This window comes from Gobio gobio (assembly GCF_949357685.1).
Source record: "Gobio gobio genome assembly, chromosome: 14".
NCBI lineage: Eukaryota > Metazoa > Chordata > Actinopteri > Cypriniformes > Gobionidae > Gobio > Gobio gobio.
The window spans coordinates 27863197-27876809 of record NC_137107.1 but is presented as its reverse complement, the minus strand read 5'-3'; positions in this window follow the sequence as shown (position 1 = coordinate 27876809).

Here is a 13613-nt window from a genome sequence, read left to right as displayed (position 1 = left end):
AGAAAATATCTGATATGCCACAGATATCATAAAATCCTTTAATGAAATCAAACTAATAATTAATTTATTTCATGACATTGCGAGAAGCCAAATGAGCATATTAAAGTGAATTGGATTCAAAAAATTCTGATCAAATTCAGCTGTATAGTTCAACTGATAAAATGTCCTTACCAATGTTAAAACCAAACTTTTGTATTACAGCAACTTGATAACAGTAACTTTAGCAAGCAGGCCAAGCTCGATGAGCTAGTGAGCCAACAATACATTTGAATGTGGCGCTATCTATCCACGGGCGGCGACAGCAGGTCGTAACAGGTCATATTGAAATCCTTCTATTTTAATGGATTTTACACTCAAGTACAAATCTTCAAGTTGCTTTTTCTGAGACAGACAGGCAGACAGACCAGACTCCAGCCAAAAACAGAGTACATCTTGTCTGCAGAGTGTCAGATAACCTTCCAAACGCACAGGGCGAGTGCCCGATGACACCATTCTGCATCCGCACTGTCAACCTGTCCGATTCTGTGTCCATCATTGCATTCTTTCTTCCTGAAATTGAAATGCGGGGGAAACGAGATGGGCCTGCACTCAGGGCACACAGTTAATACGCGTCCACTCCTGTTACTGCCGAAATGTGAAGCACCTGTAAGAGTGTAACCAAGCAGAAAGCACACATGAGTCATGCGAGCACGTTCAACACACACATAACAGACACGCTCTGTTCTTTGCGAGCACGATGCTGCCTGCTCGCTCATTCACTCATGCCTGCAACCCCTTTCTGTCTCTGCCCTCTGATCTTCCTGGGAATTAGAGGAGTGGAAATCATTGGAGCATGATAAATGTGGAAATTATAAGTTTATGAGGCAATAAAGCGGGGAGGAAAAGGTTTCCTAATAAGAGAGATCTAAATAATGGAACCTGATCATCCTTACAATACGTGGATATTAATATTGACCCGTATTTCAGTGACAGAGGAGCCTCATTAAAGGTCAGGAATTAATGTGGGATTATAATGAACAGGCTGGGCTTTTATAGATAAACATATCTTAATAAAAAATGATCCATACTTTAGCACTGGCATTAGAGTGGTCAAATCAGCCAAAACATCTCCTACAAAGACTTCAAGCACTAAAAATACTTTCAATTTGTACTAAGGCAAGTACAAAATTGCATGTAAAATTATACGAGTACACCTACAAAAACTAGCAAATGCATGCAGAATCACATTCAAAATCCTTGCCCTTGGCGCATCGGATGAATGGTATAATGTTACTGATAAACATTTGACAGGTTTGTGGCTGTTCCTGGTAGGATACATTTGAACTATTATTGCAGCAAGCCTATAGATTTAGCTGTAGGTTTATTGTATAATTGGTGCACTGGGGGAAAGCCTTCCCACCTGCAACCCGAGTGTGATTCTGGCAGGTGGGACACCAAGTATATTTCTTTATGGGCTGCTGGTATTTTTATCCCTGCTGCTCTTTTGCCCATGGTCATTGTGCCCTAGAGCATGCCACTTAACTTGAACAGTTACTCTACGGGTGTAAAAACATGGCAATGCTCTTAACCCGTCCTCTGTATTCTCGAGTACAGAAATGGTACATAGCTCAGTGGTTTTATTATGAAGCAGTGTCAGAAATGTAATGTGTTTCAAAGCAAAAATGCCTCAGAAATCTACAATGTGGGAGCAAAAAGTGTCCCAGAGTGACCCGAAGTGATTTTTGACTAACAATTGCAACAACAAATACTTAACGTGAAGAAAACGGTTCCAAAAGTGTTTTACATTCTTCCAAAATATTTGTGTCAAATAAATGCTGTTCTTTTGAATTTTCTATTCATCAAAGAATCATGCAAACACATTATCACGGTTTCCACAAAAAACATCCAACAGCACAACCATTTTCAACTGTGATGATAATAATATGTTATTTGAGAAGCATTAGAATGATTTCTGAAGGACCATGTAACACTGAAGACTGGAGTAATGGCTGCTTACAATTCAGCAATAAATTACATTTGAAAATATATTCAAATATAAAAATAAAATTTCACAATATTAATGTTTTACTGAATTTTGATCAAATAAATGCAGCCTTGGTGAGCAGTCTTACAGTTGCCTCTTCATATTAAAGGCACAATATGTAAGATTTTTGGATTCAAATATCCAAAAACCAATAGGACAATGTTATATACAGTATTTTGTTGTACTTAAATTATCCCAAATGTTTCCAAGAATGTTTAAATCCAGAGAAATAAGCAATTTTAACCAGGGCATCAATGCCTATCCCTATCAATGGCATTATCAACCGCATTACCCTTGATTTCTGGTTTTATTTTGTAGAAACCATGGAAACACCAAAGACGCTTTAATATATTATGTGTTTTATTAGACAGGTGAGCAACTGTTTGGATACATTCATCGACAGAAAAGTTATCATTGTTATATAGCTCAACACAGTTATTCTTATTGTTTCAATCTCGTTCCCTTTCAGTCGGTCACGTTCGATGTACGTCGGAACTGACCGACGAATTGGTGAGGGCTTCCCCGACCAGTCAGCCTCCTTGTACTAATCGTTGGTCAGTTCCGACTTCCTGCGAACTTGACCAACTGAAAGGGAATTTCACGGTTACGTATGTAACCCTCGTTCCCTGAAGGAGGGAATGGAGACATACATCGGAACTGACCGACAAATTGCTAAAGGAGGCTGACTCGTCGGGGAAGCCCTCACCAATTTGTCGGTCAGTTCCGACGTATGTCTCCATTCCCTCCTTCAAGGAACTAGGGTTACATACGTAACCGATACGTTTTCTTGATTTAACCGCGAGTACCATGTTTTACAATGCATAATATTGATCTAGCTTACTGCTGTGTGCAACATGTGTCTCATAGTAGCCTTTGTTCTGAATAAGCTATCTGTAACAGCAAAAAATTACATATTGTGCCTTTAAGCTGGAGAGGAGAAAGTATTTTAACATTGCAATAGTTACAAACTTCCCCTTTAAGCAAATGCATAAATTACAAATTAAAATAAGCTATAACATCTGTTAAAATGTGTGCACCTGGTACCGCAAAATGTATCAGAAGATATCAAGGCATGCGCGAATATGGGAGAAATTAAGCCATAGTGTTTGATTTTCTTCAATATATAAATGTGTAATTGTCAATTTTATTGCGGTTTAAGGTGAAAATGAGGTGTAACACAAAGCTGTGTGGTTTGTGAAGACCTCAGTAAACTCATCTCAGTTACAGCAGCTGTCTGTCCAAAAGAAGCTGTAAAGTCATTTGTACATCTCTTTTCTGTGTGCACAAAAGGTCACCATCAAAATTGCCATTAAGACAAGTAATTGCATCCTGTGCCTGGGGAAAACAACAAGAACTTGATAATCACAGAGTAAATTTACCGTGATGAACTTTTTAAAGGGTCAGTGAGAAAGACCATAAACATTTATATGAGCAGTCAAGTGCAGGAGAAGCTGTCTTTCTCTCTCTCTCAAATGCAATGACATGGTTGGTGTCTTTGGACACTTAATAGCCATTCATAATTGTTTGTTTTCTCTCCATCTGCACAAAATTCCATGCTTTTCAACTGCAATTGCTATCTATTATGGAAGAACAAATGCAAGCAGCGTTTTGTTTGGATGTGCTGTGATGGGTCCTCTTCCATGGAAAGGTTTCATTTATTTTCCACTAGCATGATTACTTCTTTGTGAACTGTGGATTCTCTGCCCATATGCTCTTTAATTTAAGAATTAATCCAAGCACAATTGGATGAACAGGTGTTTTCACTGACACTTGTTGAATACACCATCAGGAAATTATGTTGCATTATCCTCTATATCATCACCCTCATCTAATACTATTTTAAAGAGCATTTTGCTAATCTGTGTATAATCCTTTTATAAATATTGCATGTGACACCTCATATTAATTTAAAAATTGTATGACAAAAAATACAGTATTTTTTTTTTTATAAATTAAGTATGTATATTTCATTTAAGATTTTAATTACAAACATATACAAAATTTCCCTTATACACCGATCAGGCATAACATTATAACTAATATTGTGTTGGTCCCCCTTTTGCTGCCAAAACAGCCCTGACCCCAAAGCAAGGTCTGCAACAATGCATAGGTAGATGGTACGTGTCAAAGTAACATCCACATGGATGGCAGGACCCAAGGTTTCCCAGCAGAACATTGCCCAGAGCATCACACTGCCTCATCCGGCTTGCCTTCTTCCCATAGTGCATCCTTATGTCATGTGTTCCCCAGGTAAGCGATGCACACACACCAGGTCAAATGTAAAAGAATCCATGTAAAAGAAAACGTGATTCATCAGACCAGGCCACCTTCTACCATTGCTCTGTGGTCCAGTTCTGATGCTCTTATGCCCACTGTTGGCGCTTTCGGCAGTGGACAGGGGTCAGCATGGGCACCCTGACTGGTCTGCGGCTATGCAGCCCCATACGCAACAAACTGTAATGCACTGTGTATTCTGACTCCTTTCTATCAGAACCAGCATTACCTTCTTGAACAATTTGAGCTACAGTAGCTCGTCTGATTGATCGGACCACACGGACCAGCCTTCGCTCCCCACGTGCACCAATGAGCCATGGCCGCCCATGACCCTGCCTCCGGTTCACCACTGTTTCTTCCTTAGACCACTTTTGATAGATACTGACCACTGCAGACTGGGAACACCCCATAAGAGCTGCAGTTTTGGAGATGCTCTGACTCAGACGTCAGCCGTCTAGCCATCACAATTTGGCCCTTGTCAAACTCACTCAAATCCTTAAGCTTGCCCATTTTTCCAACTTTGAGGACAAAATGTTCACTTGCTGCCTAATATATCCCACCCACTTATAGGTGTCGTGATGAAGAGATAATCAGTGTTATTCACTTAATAATGTTATGCCTGATCGGTGAACATACAGTATATTTTAATATGTATAATAATCATTATCATCATCATCATCATTGCTACTACTACTTTTAATATGTTTTTAGATTGTGTAAATTCTTAATTAAAAGCTTAATGCAATAAAATACACATTTTTTAAAATTGTATTATAATTTATAACTTTATACATTTGAACCTTTTATCCTTCATGCAACATTTCCTGTGGCAACAAAACTGCTTGATTACTGTTGGTCTGATACATTGCCTGAAAGATCAGATTAAGGATGGTAAAGGGATGTTTTTTGTGTGACGCTGTTTGCGAGTTACACCCTGAAAAATAAGACATAATAGAAAGACGAGTTTTGAATGGCTAACAGACCACCCGCATTTCAAAGAGCTATCAATTAGCAATATGTACAAACATATTTGCACATCTTTTGAAGCACACATATAATTTTCATTTGAAATGTCAAATGTTCTTTTCGTCTTCTTGGATTAGAACAGAGAAATGGTGTGGAGTACAGAATCCAACAGCCCTCTAAAGAGAATGATCAAATGGGTTGCACTATTTCTAGATACTCTAATTTATCTTGCTTATACATTTCAGAATATGAATGGCGTCGGAGTTGGTTGTTATTTAGTCAAAATGCTCCAAATGGTTTATGAAATGCTTAATTTTCCACAAGGTCAGTGGGAGGACATGCACACGTCCATATAAAAGACAGAGCGCACTTTTACCTGATGAATTCCCAACAGGGAGGAATATCACGCAAGCACTTAGGTGAGACTTTAAATTAACAGGCTTGGCTGGGAACACAGAGTAGATTGATGTCTTACTTACTCTGTTTGATGCACCATGCTGAGATTAGTTAAATTGAAATGAAATTGGGTGTTAAATAAATATCTGGCTGAATCTGACAGTGACAAATGAGAGAGTGTTTGTAAATGGAGAGGTTGGCTTTTTCTCATATGGAGAGCATACCGACTATAATATTTGTGGGTGTCACTGTTAACCTCCCTGTTGCAAAGCAAGTATCACATATCCTTGTAAAAGCCATCTCCAGTAACTATGAACTATGCCTCGAAGTTAATACAGCTTTCCATCGGCCGTTCCTATCACCGGAGGTTCAAAATGCACGTTTGTGTTTTTCCACAGGCCCTGAACTTGAACTTTATGACTAAATTGGATGGGATTGTTCTGGATCTTTTTTCGATATTTGAAGCAGAGCAGGCCACAACAAAAATCGTGCAAGACTACAGCAACTGCAGCAATCCATTTTTCAGTGCTTGATTTGAGCTGACGTTAAATCTCCAGTCAAAGGCATCACATTCTTTTTGAAAATATATCTTAGTTGTTTTCTTTCTGAAAGGTACCAATGGGTTTAAGAAGCAAAGCATTCTGGCAGGTTAAAGATTATTCCACAAATAAAGTCATCTCAGCTGAAAAGCACTTTCACATTAGATCAGAATGAAAATACTTCCATATAAAACCTTGACATTTATTTTAAAAAACTATCTATCTACAATCTATTATGTAAATCTATATACTCGTAAATCGAATTTACTGAGTTGTCTATCATTACGGGTAAAGAAAAAAAACAAACTAAAAATGCAATATATATATATTATAATATTACATTTTTTTCAGTTTTAAAAATCCTGTGAATGAAGAAGAAATTACAAATTAAGCTGAGGTCATGGTCTATGTTTAAATTGTAATATTCTTGATTACTAGTTCATAGAATTAGGTTTGATTAGATCTTCAAATTCTCTGGTCTCTACAGTCACTACTTTGTGAAGATAATTTGAGCGGTTTTTCCGTCAAGCACAGAAAGCATCATGCCACAAGCAGTTATTTAAAAAAATCCCATAATGTATTGAATGACCTTTGACATTTAAACAACATTAAAAAATTTGAATAATTGAAATGATTTCCGATGCTTCTTAATGAAATAATTTGCTCTTGTACAAGTACACACACTCATAGCGAAGTAAATATCTACATTGAAATGACAGACTGAAAATAACAAAGATGGGCAGGACATAAACATAATAATGTTGCATAAACATAAACACAATAATGATGCTATTGTTTGTGTAACCGAGGCAAAAATAGCCTGCAGTCATTCCTACCCACCATTTGAGGGCACCCTTGCGCATCGGTAGTGCAGTTGCGCAACTAAAGAAAGAAGATGCATTCGGGGCTAAAATTAGAAACATCACGGAGCACACGAGAGCTAAAATGCAGTGGAAAATAAGACCATTTTCCTGGTAGAAAGGAGAAAATCCAAATTTTGGTGTTTGAGCCTGTTTACTGTACAGCTGTGGCAGGTGTTGATTGCACGGATTATGTTATTCTCCCGAGTGACAGATATTGAGCGTGAGTGTTCATTCAAGGTAATCATTACATGCTTTTTGAGTGTTCTGTTGTAGTTTGTTGTCATATCGAGGAAGAAGTGAATAGTAATTCTTTCGATAAATGATATCAGAGGGGAGAACGAAGAGACGTGGGTGCACGTGAATTGTCAGCTGCGAGAGATTTCTAGTGCGGTTCAGCACGTCATAGAGTGAGTGTTATTTATTTAATTATTTGCGCTTACATGCTTATTAGATTAGATTAGATTAGATTCAACTTTATTGTCATTACACAAGTACAAGTACAAGGCAACGAAATGCAGTTTAGGTCTAACCAGAAGTGCAATAGCAGCAAGTGCAGGATATACAACGTTTGCATAAGTGCAGGACATGGATATGTACTGAGTATATATAAATATATATATAAATAGAGAGATGGTTATTACTATAAACAAAATTTACAGGTGAATATGTACAGTGAATAATATACAGATGGTTATTACTATAAACAGAATTTACAGGTGGATATGTAATATAATATACAATGGCTATTACTATAAACAGAATTTTACAGATAGAGGTATACAATGATATGTTAGGCTAAAAAGAGGAATATGGCAGTGGATTAAGGTAGTGCTATAAATTATGGACAGAAGCTATCCAAAAAAAAAAGTGTAAAAGTGCAGTGGAAAGTGATTGCATATTACAGTTAGAAGTACGGTGCAAAATGCAAATGTAAACAGTAGGTACTGTAAATAACAGTCGGCAGTGCAAATGAGCATAATACAGTTAAGGTATGGTAGTGCAAAATGAATAAGTAAACAGTTGTTACTGTAATAAACAGTCGGTAGTGCAAATAACAAAGTGAAGGCGGATGTGAGGTAGGAGAGTTATCAGTATATGAGGGGAGTGGATCAGCGGGGGTTTGAGTTCAGTAAAGAGACAGCTCTGGGGAAAAAACTGTTCTTTAGTCTGCTGGTCCTGGTCCGGTGGATCCTGAAACGCCTGCCCGAGGGCAGGAGAGAAAACAGTCTGTGGGCTGGGTGAGAGGAGTCCTTGAGGATGCTGCGAGCTCGATGCAGACAGCGTTTCCTCTGGATGTGCTCGATGGCAGGTAGTGGAGTCCCTGTGATGCGCTGGGCAGTTTTCACCACCCGCTGCAGTGCCTTGCGCTCCGCAACAGAGCAGCTCCCATACCACTCAAATTATGTTTATGTTCACTCAAAGTAAATTTTGACATCGATATTCGTTCAACTTTGTTAGTAATTTACCTTAAGGGATGGCTATGAATATAATAATGTGAAGAATGTCAAAGAATAATGTGAAGAATTTTAAATGCATTTAAATGCACATTATTCTTTGACATTCTTCACATTATCACGGCCACATCTTATTGGTGTCAGAAGTGGGATATTTATTTCTGCTGGTTTCCTTTTGCGGGGAAGGGTTTTTTTTTCTTTCCTCGAGTCGAATACGTTGTGGGGAGATAAACAACGGTAGTGGTGGAGGATTGAGTGCCAGAGTCCGCCAAGAGAGCTGTGCACAGAACCAGGAAGGACTGCGGGAAGACAAGGAGCCAGAGTGAAAGGACCTGCTGAAACAAGGAGGCTGCATCAGACTGTGTTTGTGGGTGAACTTTGTAGAGACTGAGACTCTTGATAACTGAGGTATGGAGGCTGAAGCTCCTGATGAGGTGTACACAGAGGAGGTTGCTAGCCAAGGGGCTGGTGCAGCCTTCAGCGCTGACGACGAGCAGTGAGGCAAACCTTTCCTACAGCTCCGGTCACAAATTCAGGAGCTGGGGAGGAGACATGACCAGGTGATGTCGACACTTGCTAGTCTGAGTACTGTGAATACTAGGCCATATGTCTATATTCCCAGAGAAAGACAAATTGTTCCCTATTGTGGTGACCCTAGCAAAGACAGTCAGACCGTCAACGAGTTTATTGAGGAGCTCGAACGAGTAATTCGGTAAAGGGGATTGAGTGAAGAGGATCAGGCAGACTTTATATTGTCACACTTAAGGGGATCAGCGCTTGAGGAGGTTAAATTGTGTGTGGGGAGGGAGGATGCAATGCCTCGGGACTTGTTTGATTGCTTAAGGGCCGCTTTCCGAGAAAAGCGAACAACCCCTCAGCTATTACACGCCTTCTATGCACGGAAGCAGTTAGAAGGGGAAGATTATTCGCATGCCTTGTCAACTATGTTAAATGCAGCTCTCCAACAGTCATCTAATGCGGTGCCCGATGTGCAGTTAGCGCTGATGGATCAGTTTATAGAGGGAGTAAGGGACACTGTACTTCGGCGAGAACTGCGCAAAATGGTGTGAGATCGTCCTTGTGCGACGCTATTTGAGATCAGAGAAGAGGCTCTGTAATGGTGTGCAGAAGAGCGTCCCCGTGGGGCAAGCATCGCTAGAACTCGTTACCTGCTGGTCATGGGTGTTGATGAGGTTGCAAGATCCACAGGCGTGTCCGCATCTTCTTCAAGTGACCTGGACGCTGTGTTGCAAGACGTAGTGAAAGCAGTGGCGCAACAAGGAAAAGCAATCGGCGAGTTAACTAATGCAGTCCGGAGCCTTAGTACTCAAAGAGCTAATTTGGGCTCTGAAAGGCTCCAACGAGCAAAAAATAAGCCCAGATAGCCCAGATTGCCTTAGGTGTGAAGGTGTGGGACATATAGCCCGGCAATGCACTTCGCCGCCCAAACAGGAAGGGCAGGTAGTGGCCCCTTCCGAAGTACGAGCATCAGGAAACGTGGCCCCTCCATTGCGCAGAGCCGAGCAATGAAAGGGGCATTCCATGGCTCAAGCAGCAGTCCTCTGACTAAAGAGCGTTTCTTGGAACATGCTGTGGGAAAATGCCCTAAGGTTGAAATTAGCAAAGATGGAATAGCTGTTAAGTGTCTGTAAGATACAGGCAGCAATGTGAGCACGTTGACGGAAAGCTTTTTCAGAGAGCACTTACAAGGGGAAGATAGGGATATACACAGCACCATGAAGTGGTTGCGAATTACAGCCGCTAACAAACTGCCTCTCCCGTATTTGGGGTATGTGGAGTTGGACATTCAGTTGTTGGGGTTAACAATACCTGGTTGTGGATTCTTGATAGTCTGAGACCAGATGGTTGGAGAAGCTGATCCTTCACCTCCAGGAATTCTTGACATGAATATTGCACAGCGCTGCAAACAGCTGATCTTGGCCGAGTTTGATAATGCCCTGGCGGGAACGCTAGACTCACATTGGCGAGATGCTTTTAGTAAGGTGAATGAAGAGGCACTAATTGGGACAAGCTCCACAGTTCGACTAGCCGGAAGATTCAAAACGTGCATACCAGCAGCCTCTGTTTCGACTGTTCAAGTTCAAGTACATAAAGGGTTACCCAAGACGATGGGGGTGGTCATACTTGAACCTGGGGCAATGCCACTGACAGGGGGTTTGGTCCTCGTGCCTACGCTGGTGTCAGTTGATAAACGGGTGTTTCCAGTACAAGTTCTGAATCTGGCGCCAGAAGATGTTTGGCTACCGGCGAAAGGAAGGCTGGGGGTACTGTCCCAGGCTCATCAGGTGGAGAGTGGTTCCTGCGACGTAGCATTTCAACGGATTTCCGAGATCATGAGGAAGTCACTGTCAGTATGAGGACAATAATGGAGACCCAAAGTGACTTGGAGTGCCCCTCTGACAGAGTACGGATGGGAGGAACTCCAGATCAACAGGCAGAGTTGCAAGCATTGTTGAGGCAGTATGTGGATGTTTTCACATTGTGTGACGAGGATCTTGGGTATACTGATCGGGTGAAACACGAGATTCCTGTGACCGACGATGTGCCCGTCACCCAGGTGTACAGACAGACACCTCCCAATCAGTTTGAGGAGGTGAGGGAGCATATTTCCGGACTACTTAAAAAGGGAGTTATTAAGGAAAGTTCTAGTCCATATGCATCCCTGAACTCGAAGACTCAGCGAGACACGTTTCCCCTGCCGCGAATCGACGAGAGCCTAGATGCACTGTGTAAGGCCCAGGTGTTTTCAACCATAGACCTGGCAAGCGGCTATCACCAAGTGGCTGTCCACGAGAAGGATCGGCATAAGACTGCCTTCATCACACCATTCGGACTGTATGAGTATGAACGGATGCCGTTTGGTCTTTGCAATGCACCAGCAACATTACAGAGACTCATGCAGACCGTAATGGGTGATCTAGTGTTCCAAAGGGTTCTCGTCTACTTGGATGATCTTTTGGTCTACTCAAGCACATTCGAGACCCACCTGCCCAGACTTGAAATAGTGCTATGCCGGCTGAGGGAGTCAGGGTTGAAGATTAAAGTGGAGAAGTGCCACTTCCTCCAAGCGGAGGTGAGGTTTCCTGGGCACGAGTCTCGGCCCCAGACGGTTCATTGCGGGTTTCTCCAAGGTGGCAGGACCTTTGCACAATGTTGTGAAAATGTGCACCAAAAAGGGTAGTGGGGCCCAATGCGATAAGTGGTTTCAGAGTGCCAACAGGCATTTGAGCGTCTGAAGAGGGAGCTGACCTGCGCTCCATTGCTAGTATATGCCGATTTCTCTCTTCCGTTCATGCTGGAGACAGATGCCAGTAGCTGGGGTTTGGGTGCTGTCTTGTACCAGTACCAGAGTCGGAGAAAAAAGGTCATAGGCTATGCTAGTCGAAGGTTGAGAGGTGCCGAATGCAATGACCGGAACTACAGCAGCATTAAATTGGAGCTCCTGGCGTTAAAGTGGGCTGTAGCAGAAAAGTTCAGAGGTTATCTGCTTTGATCGCAGTTCACTGTCCTCACTGACAACAGCCCACTCTGTCATCTTAACACGGCTAAGTTGGGAGCAGTGGAGCAGTGGTGGGTGGCACAGCTCGCAGTGTTCAATTTCGAGATTCGCTACCGGCCGGGGCGATGTAATAGAGCAGCTGACGCTCTTTCCCGGAGGCCTCAGCTGGAAAGTGCAGAGGTAGTGACAGAAGATGCTGAGTTTGATGGCTGTGTAGCCATTTGCAGTGAGCTGCAGGTGGGAACGGCTGTAGAACCAGACCTTGCCATGGCTAGACCGGTGCCAGTAGATCTGATTGAGGGGGAAGTTAGCCCAGAACATGCCCTTGGAAACACTCCAACTTTACCCGGGTATACAAAGGAGGAGCTCTGTTGCTTTCAGGATGCTGACCCTTCTCTGAGGATCCTAAAGTGGTTCTGGAAAGCGAGGAGGAAGCCTTCCGCCCGTGAGAAACGAGATTTGCCTCGGCAGGTGCAATCATTGTTTAAGCAATGGGACAAGATCAAGGAAGATGGAGGATTATTGTACCGGGTAGTCGATGATGTGTTCCTAGGTGAGTGTCAGCAGTTGTTGCTTCCCGTTTGATTGGTTGAGGTAGTGCTATGAAGTGTTCATGACCAAATGGGACACCAGGGAATTGAGAGAACTTTGGGCTTTCTCAAGCAAAGATGCTATTGGGCAGGGATGCATGAGGCTGTAGACAAATGGGTGAAGAATTGTCAACGTTGTGTGCTTGCTAAGATGCCTCAGCCCAAAATACGGGCATCCTGGACCCCTTTTCTGGCTTTCCGTCAGTGGTAGCTGTTGATTTTATTACCCTGGAGCCCGCCTCTGATGGCAGAGAAAACGTCTTGGTGGTGACGGACGTTTTTACCAAGTTTAGCCAGGCATTCCCCACCCGGGATCAGAAAGCGGATATCACCGCCAAGGTCCTCTTGAAAGAGTGGTTTCTCAGGTATGGAGTACCGCAGAGACTGCACTCCGACCAGTGGAGGAACTTTAAGAGTGCGGTCATAGCAGAACTTTGTAAATTGTATGGGGTACGGAAGTCAAGAACTACTCCATATCACCCGCAAGGGAACCCCCATTGTGAGCGGTTCAACCGCACTCTGCATGACCTGCTGCGCTTGCTACCACTCGACAAGAAGAGGAGGTGGCCTGAACACCTGCCAGAATTGGTGTATGCATATAACGTGACACCTCACTCCAGAGGTTTACGTAGTGAAGGATGTTCAGGGAACTACGTATGTGGTGGAACCACACGGAGGAGGTGTGCAGAGATGAGTATATCGGGTGCATATTCAACCTTGTCCGCTACCAACCCCGGTGCCAGCACCGCGTACCAGGGTACGCCCAGTGGAAGTTTTCATTCCACTGGACGAGAGACCATCTATGTCTTCGGATGCTGAGTGTGTAGTTGTGGAGGAGACATGGCGAACAGCGAAAGGGCAGCCAAAGCCTTTAGTGGAAAGAAGTCTGGAACAGTCCAATCCGCAGGGAGAGGTTTCAATAGGGCCTGAATTTGGAGAATGTAAGAGTATTGATAAACCACTAGCTACAATGGAGGGAAATGCCGAT